The sequence below is a fragment of the Canis lupus genome, chromosome 1 (assembly GCF_011100685.1).
Source record: "Canis lupus familiaris isolate Mischka breed German Shepherd chromosome 1, alternate assembly UU_Cfam_GSD_1.0, whole genome shotgun sequence".
Taxonomy (NCBI): domain Eukaryota; kingdom Metazoa; phylum Chordata; class Mammalia; order Carnivora; family Canidae; genus Canis; species Canis lupus.
The window spans coordinates 96037096-96046417 of NC_049222.1; the positions used below are offsets into that span (position 1 = coordinate 96037096).

At 45.8% G+C, this 9322-nt stretch overlaps 1 pseudogene; it reads right to left on the reverse strand.

Moving 5' to 3' along the window:
• Positions 245-867, reverse strand: LOC476346 (ribosomal protein L12 pseudogene; annotated as a pseudogene).

Consider the following 9322-nt stretch of genomic DNA (forward strand, 5'->3'; position numbering starts at 1 on the left):
TCGCGCCCTGGGCCAAAGGGAGGCGCCAAACCGCTGCGCCACTCAGGGATCCCTTGAGTATTTATTTTTGTATAGTGTGTGAGATGTGTGTGTATGTATGTGTGTGCAGTCTAGAAATTTAAAATCCATCTTGATATATTATAGTTCCCTAGTATCAATATTTTACCACTTGAATGGAATGTAGAAAGTTAGCACCACTTATGTACTTCTACCCACCTCACTTTTCTTTCTTTCTTTTTTTTTATGGTTGTCAAATGATCTTTTATTGAAATATTTTCCTTTGTAGTTAACTCGCTGGGCATTCCACTGCACCACTATTGATGTCATCTATGATGTCATGAGGGTGACAGCCATCAACATTGCAGCCCACAGACTGGCCAGTCCCCAGGATCTCTTTGATGGTTCCAGAGAGTTCTCTGGCTAAAGATTGGTGTTGCATCTGTTGGGCAATATTGACAATCTCATCAAAAGTGTTATTTCCACTGTGCTTAATGTTTTTCTGCTTCTTTCTGTCTCTTGGTGGTTCCTTGAGGGCTTTGATAATCAGGGCAGAGGCAGAAGGTACCACTTCAATCTGGGCCTGTCTGTTTTGAATGGTCAGTTTCACTGTAATCCTTAGACCCTTCCAATCACTGGTTGCCTTGGCGATGTCATCACCAACCTTTTTTGGAGATAGACCCAGCGGGCTGATCTTCAGGGCCAGGGCAGACGTGGCACCAACCTCGCCACCAGTGCATCTCAGGTACACAACTTTGATCTCGTTGGGGTCGAACTTAAGCGGCATGGTGGAGGCAGCTGGTGTCGGATGAACCCGGATTCGGGACAACCAAAGACAGTAGCACCTTTGCCTCCTCTGAGCCTAAAGCCAAAAAAAAAGCCCACTTCCCTTTTCATAATTTTCTTAAATATTGCCTCCACACACATTAAGAACAATATTGGACAAGATGACAATTTACTGCTTTCTACCACAAAGCTGGATTTTGAAATCTTGAGTGGAGCAGAATACAGTATCATTTGAAACGAAATGTTTGTCTTTCCATTGGGCTCTCTTTGTTTCTGATTTTCTGATTTTTTTTTCATTATTTCATTTCTGTCTGAAGAACTTCCTTCAGTGAGTCTTTTAAAGCAAGTCTGTTGGCCACAGATTATCTTAGTTTTCTTTCATCTGGGAGTATGTTTATTTCACTTTCATTCCTAAGGAATATTTTCGATGAGTATAGAATTTTGAGTTGACATTTCTTTCAGCCCTAGAAAAATATTGTGCCATTTTCTTTTCACCTGCATGGTTTTTTTAAAAAAAGATTTTTATTTATTTATTCATGAGAAACACAAAGAGAGAGAGAAAGGCAGAGACACAGGCAGAGGGAGAAGCAGGCTCCATGCAGGGAGCCTGACGTGGGACTCAATCCCAGGTCCAGGATCACGCCCTGGGCTGAAGGCAGCGCTAAACCACTGAGCCACCCGGGATGCCCTCACCTGCATGGTTTTTCATGATTTATCTGGACTCATTTGAATCATTGTTCTCCTACAAGTAGTGTTTTATTTCTTTCTGGCTATTTCAAGGTTTTTTTTTTTTAATGTTTAAAATATGTTTGGGTTCTTTGGATCTTCTCTACTTAGGATTCTCTGAACTTTAATTTGTAGGTTGATGTTTTCAACCAAGTTTTATAGATTTTTGCTATTATTTCTTCAAATATTTTTTCACCCTACAGTCTTTCTCCCTTTCTTCTGGAATCACTATGATGTGAATGTTAGCTCTTTTAATATTATTGCATTACTCTGAGACTCTGTTCAATTTTTCAATCTGTCCCCTTTCTATAGTTTACTTAGATTAGAGGATTTCTGTTGACATATTCTAACTTTACTGCTGGTTTCCTCTATCATATTTATTCTGTTACTGAACTCATCTAGCAAGTTCTAAAATTTTGGTTATTATATTTTTCAGCTTTAAAATATTCATTAGTTCTTCCTTATATTTTGTATTTGATGAGGTTTTTAAAATTTTTTTCTACTTGTTTGAAGGGTGTAATCACTTGTTGGGCTATGTTTATGATCACTGCTTTAAAATCTTTGGCTGATCATTTCAACATCTGTGTGATCCTGACATCTGTATTGATTGATTCTCTTATTCAAGTTGAGATATTTCTGGGTTTTGGTATGATGAGTAAATTTGGGTTGATTCTGGATGTTTTATGTATTATGTCATGAGTGATTTTATTTCCTATTTAAGTATGTATTTTGTCAGTTAGTCAATCTGTTTATATTTAGGATGCACATCCTGGCTCAATTCTGTGGGCTTTTGTTCAAAAATCAATTTAGTTTCAAGTGTTTACAGTGGTATTCAGGATTACTCCATTGTGTGTTACCAAGAGGCAGTCTGGAATATGGAGAATATTTTATGCTGTAGGTTCAGTTCTCAAAGTCATTTCACACATTGGCTACTCAGGGGTATGCCCAGGACTTAAAATCCAGATTAAAAATTCCTTTCCTTACCTCCCTCTTCTCTTTAATTTTCCCTTCCACATTGTAGCACAATGAGATGGTCTCTGAAGGGAACTACCTCTGCTTCCCTTAGTATAAAGGGGATTGTCAGCATGGCTCCTCTCTACTGGCTCTGTGGCTGATGGAACACATGTATATGGGGAATACGCCACCTGTTTGCTGATGTTCACTTAGTGTAGGGTGGGAGCAATCAATAGGGCTCCCTTTCACCATTTCTACTGCACTTAGGGGTAAGGGGGAGGGATGCTATCATTGCTTGTGTTAATGCAGGGGGAATGGAAGGTGAGGGACAACAACCTATCCCAGAGTCTTCACAGGCCCAACATGGATGAGAGAGGTGTGACTTCCTTCATGGTGTTTGCCCAAAATAGAGCAGGTATAGTCTATGTGGTCCCGTCTGCAGAGCTGACCTGTTTCCAGCCTTTGGGTGGAGATAGTAAGTTTGTTTATTGGTCTGTGCCCATTAATGATCCTGGGCATTAATATAGAACCCAAGCTGATATAGAACCCAGGCCAAGATATACAGGAAGCCAAAATCCACAAAATCCAAGGAACTCATAATCAGGTATTCCTGGGAGTCCTAAGGTCCCTAGCCAGTGTCCCTCTCCCACTTTCAGTCTCCTAGTAGTTGCTTTGTTCATTTTATCTAGAGTTTTTTCATTATAAATAGTAGGAGTGGGGTGGAACGTGCCTACTCCATTTTGTCTTTTATCTTTGTTGATAAAATCTTAGTGCCCTTTGACTGTCACCTCGAACCCAAGGATATATGAGTTGTCATTAATGTTCCTTTCTCTTGAGCTCTCAAGGTCCTTTATTAATATCATGTAATTCAGGACATAATTAGATAGCACCTGCAGTTCTTACAGATTTATTCGTGTTTCTCAGTCTTGACCCGTATGGGACTATGTGGGATGCCTTCCTAGTAATCCCATGGTGCTCATTACAGTTCAGGGCTCAAGCTTTGGACTTTTTATTTCTTGGATGAATTAATTAGAACTCTGGAATCAATGTGCTTCTGAAGCCAAACTGACCTTGCATTCAAACCCTGTCTCTACCTAGTACTGCTTGTAGCATCTTGAATAAGTTACTTAATCTCTTTGAGGTCTAGTTTCCTCATCTGTAAAATAGTTCTACTAATAACTTTATCACAGGAGGTAATGTAAGCATTAAAAATCAAAATACACAAGGGCACCTGGGTGGTTCAGTCAGTTAGGTGTCCAACTCATGATCTCAGCAGCTCAGGTCTTGATCTCAGGGTTGTGAGTTCAAGCTCCATGCCAGACATCAAAGTGAAAAAAAAAAAAGGCCAAAGTATGCATTAATTAAGTACCTACTGCAATGAAATAGATTGTGCAACACTTTTCCCTTTTTCTTCCATTCTTCTTTGTTTTGTGACAACCTATCCTTCACTTCATAAAAGGAAAGTAAGAGGAGTTGAGAGACAAAAAGAAACGTTAGGGGGGCCTCCAAACACATCCATTTTTTCTCCTTTTGTTAGGCTAACTTAAATCCAAAAAAAATTGGTCTCTACTTGGCTTGTGCCCTGGTGGTAGCTCTTTTTCCTTTGCTTCTCACTGGGCCTCCTATCCATGGCGAGCCTTCTGGAAGTTGCTGGACACAGCAGCTGCCTCAAACACACCAGAGTGATGTACCCGCCCTCTTTTTGTACATCCCCGCCTTTCCCACAAGGACCCCATAGAATGGGCCCCACTGATTTTGTAAGCAAAAAGGGGTACTTGAAAGCAGCTGGATTGTGTAGATGAGGCAAATAGGGAGAAAGGCCCAGAACTGTGAGCTAGGAGAGCTGCTCATGTCAGCCTCCTGGAGCGCGGGAGGCCCTCCACATCTCCACTGGGAACTAGCACTCTGGAAGTGTGGGGCACCTCATCCACGCAGCTTGTGTCCCCAAGAGACATGTTTTTTCCACCCTGGTGGGACTGTATGGCCAAAGGGAAGGGGGTCAGGCCTCAGAGGGGCATTGGCTTTGGGTCACTGATAAGATATCTGGGGCAGAAAGATATAAATTCAGGAAAATCACATTTGGAAAGGAAGGAAAATTAATACAGCTGGTTGATGAAGTCTGTTGGGAATGGCAAGAAAAGGGTCTCTTGAGGTGACATTAATCTGGAAAGATTTCAGGGAGACTCAGGATTTGGGGGTGGGTAGCACAGGGATTGCCTTTTAAGGAGAATGGCCTCTGTCAATGAGAAAAATCAAAGGGCATATTTGCAGAAGTGGAGGGGGGGCAGTCAGGGGGGGGTGCAGTCCCCCACAGGTTAAACCTCAGGCATAAGATGGGAGAGGTGGGCTGGCTTGGCGGAGTGGAGGCTGTGCCTTCTGTTGAGGGAGCAGGATAGGCGGACATTGGCTGGACATGCGACTTTCTCTGCTAGGTCTCAACTGCATGCTTATATTTTAGGCTTTTCCTTGAAATGTGTGGGAGGTGAGGCCAGAACAAAGTTGGGGCCCCTTCCCCTGGGAGTTCTATATGGCTTTGGACAGACGGAGCGGGTCCTAAAAGTTGGTGTTTAGATTTCCAAAAGGATTCATCATCAATCCCTACAATTCAATATTTTTTTTTCCTGGAGAGAAAGACCGTGCCTTCCCTGGGAATCCTTGCACTCTCACCTCCTGAGGTGTACACACATGTAAGCACATGCACACACAAACACACGAGCACACACCACAGAAAATTTAAAGCAACGGTTCCCGGAGCTGTTGTAACTGTCACATTTTATAATCTGCTCACACGTATGTTATAGTCGATGGAGAGCAAACACTCTGCATTTTAACATCCCCATGCAAGCGTGCAGTGTGTGTGGCTTATTGATGACCACTGGGGGGATTCCTGATTTGTTATTTGTAGGCATATATGATTCTGGTAGCAACACTGATGTGATGCAATTTTCTCTCTTAATTTCCCCAGCGTGCTTGTAATTATTGATTTACCAAATGAAAGAATTCTCATTTCGGCAGGCAGTCATTACCACCGCTAACCGTGTCTTGGCTCCGTACCTGATGGGCACCATCAAAGGCCTGTCAAGATTTTTGGGGTCCTGTTCCTTTCTCCCCAGACCCTACTGCCAGGGAGCACTGATGTGTGTTTATGGGCCTCTGTGCCTATTCCTGCGTGCGATCCACATGATCCCTTCCAGTGCTTTCTATAGGGCTATAATTAATCTCCACTTGCTACATAAAGCTGTGTGCCACTTACAGCCGCACGCTAGTGTTTAAAGTCAGATGGTGTGACCCCGGGCGCGGGACAAGTGGCCGTGCCACCCCACTACACGGGAATCCACATCTTGCACACAGAAGTTCTCAAAGTGGGTCCATGGCCCCAGAGCTCCAGCCTCATCCGGGAGTTTCTGATGTGCACATTCCTGAGTCCGACCCAGACCAGACGAGTTAGCACCGCAGGTGACCAGTCTTGACTGCTTTGGCTGTGAACCCTTGGCGGTGCTCCTTCAAAGGCCCCCTAAGCTCTCAGAGCCTCCCCCCTCCCTCCCGGGCAGGGTTCCGATGCTGCTCAGGGCTGGAAGCACTGGCCTCGCCGACACCTCCCGCTTAAGGAATATCACTTCCTCCCCAGTTCCTTCTTGCCAGAGAGACTCTGGGCTCTTTCTCTCAGAAGCGCGCCTAGCTTCTCCAGAGCCCTCCGTGCCCCTTTGGCCGCTGGCCTTGTGACCCACATGTGGCCGTCCCTGAGACCCTGAGGCGGCGGCCAACCTATTTGACAAGCCCGGCACAGCTTGGCTCTTGCTTTCTACTGCCTTTCTCCAGCTGTTCCCCGGGGGTAACCTTGCCCCGCCCCGAGAGCGTGGGCAGGTCCCCTGACTTCTCCGCCCACTCTTGCATCCACTTGGAGATCAGAACGTCCCGAGACAGGGATGAAACCCCTGGATGTGCCCAGCAGGGTGACCGGAGGGTGGAGGTGACAAGGGACTGAACCCTGACCTGCTGGGATCCTGCCCTGGCCCCCACCATCTGGGCCTGGCAGGTGCTACCGAAGCGCGTGATGGGTTATGTACCACGTGGCTTCTTTCTCTGGTGGGGCCCTGTGGAGATCATGGGGCCCCTGGGCCCCCGCCTGGCACCTCTGAGCACTCCCGTGGCAGCTGCTGCTAGCTGGGCCTGGCTTCTCCTGACCTTGGGGGTCCGTGGCCCCATCCACTAGGTTCTTGTAGGTGGGACAAAGAGTGGCCGATATTCGAGCTTCTTGCCTGGCTGAGTGTAGGGAGTTTTTTTCTCAGATGTGGTGGGAACTTGCCTTTCCTCCAAGCCCACAGCTGCTACACAGCTGTCTCTCCTGTTGACCTGCATGCTTCTAGTTGTGAGAGTGGAGGAGTACAAGTGCGCATGTGTGTGTCTGTGTGTCTCTCCTAGCCACCTGTCATCTGTCTGTCTTCTCTCTGTGTCTATCACCTACCCTCTAGCTGTCTATTCTCGATCTGATCAGCTACTTACCTATCAGGTGTCTCTGTCTCTCATGAGAGCTATCATCTGTCTACTTACCAATGTCTGGAAAACCATGGATTTGTCCCCATATCCCCAAGTCTAATGGAAAACCAGAGTTTGTTCTCATTTCCTCCCTTTTAACTCCTTTTCTGGCAGTAGGAAACCTGGCTGCCATCATCCTTAATACCTTTGCCCAATCTCACTGTACATAACCATCTCTTGCTGCCACTTCTGTTAGTCACCCCACAAAAGTCACAAAAGTCACCCACTGTGTGAGCCAGCTAGGGCCGCCATAACCAAGTGCCACAGGCTGCGGGGCTGGAAAAACAGAAATGTGCTGTCTCACAGTTTTGGAGGCTGGAAGTCTCAAATCAGGTGTTGGCAGGGTGGGTTTCTCCCGAAGCCTCTGTCCTTGGCTTATATATGGGAGCCTCCCACCGATTTGTGCACATGGTCTTCCCTCTGGACATGTCTATGTCCTAATCTCTTCTTCTAAGGACACCAGTAAGATTGGATTAGGGCCCATCCTAATGACCTCATTTTAGCTTCATCACCTTTTTAAATATCTTAACTCCAAACACAGTCCCATTCTGAGTACTAGTAGTTAGGACTTGACCATTTGAATTGGGACGGGGGTGGGGGACACATCCCAGCCTGTAGCACCACCCTCCCTCCTGGATACTCTTTTTTGTGCTCCAACTCCCTGCTCCACACTCACCCCTTGACACCAGCCCCCAGGGGCAGCCTTCTCACCCTCCTCAGGTTCTGACACCCACTCTGGGCTGGTCCCCACTGATGGGCCTCTGGCTTCTGCACCAGGCTCCCCACCCATACAGATGCCCTTCTAACCCCCTAGAGCACCAGTACTAGTTCTGGCAATTGGGTTCCTCCTCCCTCCCCCAACTAGTGTAGATAATATCTTCTTGACTCCACCTGCTGACTTTAGGACTGGAACAGGAAGGAATAGGAAGAGGAGCGGCAGGATTTTATGTCCCAGGTTGGAAGGTCCAGAAGCAGATGCTGAAACAAGTTTGAGGTGCAAGATGTTTTCAATGTCAGTGGAGGGAACCACTGAGCAGGATTGGGCAGGGAAAGGCGTTGGCCTGCAGCGCAGCATCTACAGATCCCTGGTCAATCCGAAGGGGAGCCCTGGAGCTGCTGCTGCCCATCTATGTCCTCTGTCTTCATTTCCCTGCACTGTTGGGTCAAGAGATCTGTGCTCCCCAGGAAGAGGGGTCTCTGGGGACACAGCTGAGGCAGACCCTGCAGGAGTTGCTGGTCACCTACCCATGGATGAGCAGTCCTTCCTTGAGGGGAGTTCGAGTGGTGCATCTCCACATCTACAGCATCTTATGTTTATAAAAGGTTTCCATTCATTTTCTTCAACACCTTGCTAGAAACTTTAAAACACAGCACTTCTTTTCAGCAGGTGAAAATGAACCTAAAGAATTTCATTTCCCATCATGGTAGTTAATCCTCTTGCTGATCGCAGTTATAAACCATAGAAACAACATTAAAAGGGACTATTTGAAGATGGAAAAAAGCTGGAGTCGGTTTAACCCTGAGGTCGAGGACTTGCACTGGGTAGGATGCTCATATGGCTTTTTCCCTGAGGGCACTCCCCAGTCTGCCTGGCATAGAACTCATACAGAGACCCGGGGTTTATTGCCTTAAGATGCCTAAGGACAGAGTGAGGAGCTCTCAGAGCAGCTGGAATGACTTGGGCAGTCACAGACAAACCCCAAAACCTGTATGCAAATCCTCCAATCGCTGTGTACCCCACAAGTGCTGATGTATGGGGAGATCATCGCTGAGGCCAGCAGACAGTGACATCCGAAGACTAAAAGAGCAATACAAGCTTTCTCTGCTGAAGCTGAGACAGAGCTTGGGGGTTTTGGTCTTACTCAGATTGAGCAGCTTATTGGACACCTTAGGTTGTTTTAATTGAAACCCCAGAAAAGCCTAAAATTAGGGGCAGGATTAGAACAGATCTGCCCCAGCAAAGCGCAAAACCAAATCACACAGAGGAACAGATTGGTGTGGTCATTCAGTGAAATACTGCTTAAATGATCAAATAAAAGAATAAACTACTGGAACACATAACAATATTTATAAATCTCAAAACATAAACAATATGTTTAATATGAAAATTGAGAACAGGCCATCCTAACATATGAGCATAGATGTCAGGACACTGTTGCCCAGATAGGAAGAAGATGGGAAGGTGTAAATCTTCAATGGGTGTTCGTGGTTCGTGGGTGTATGCATTTGTCAAAACTCATCAAATCTGTACAAATAAGTACCTGACTATCTGTACATATTAATGAAAGATCAACTCACACCCAACAAATCAATAAAGAAGGCC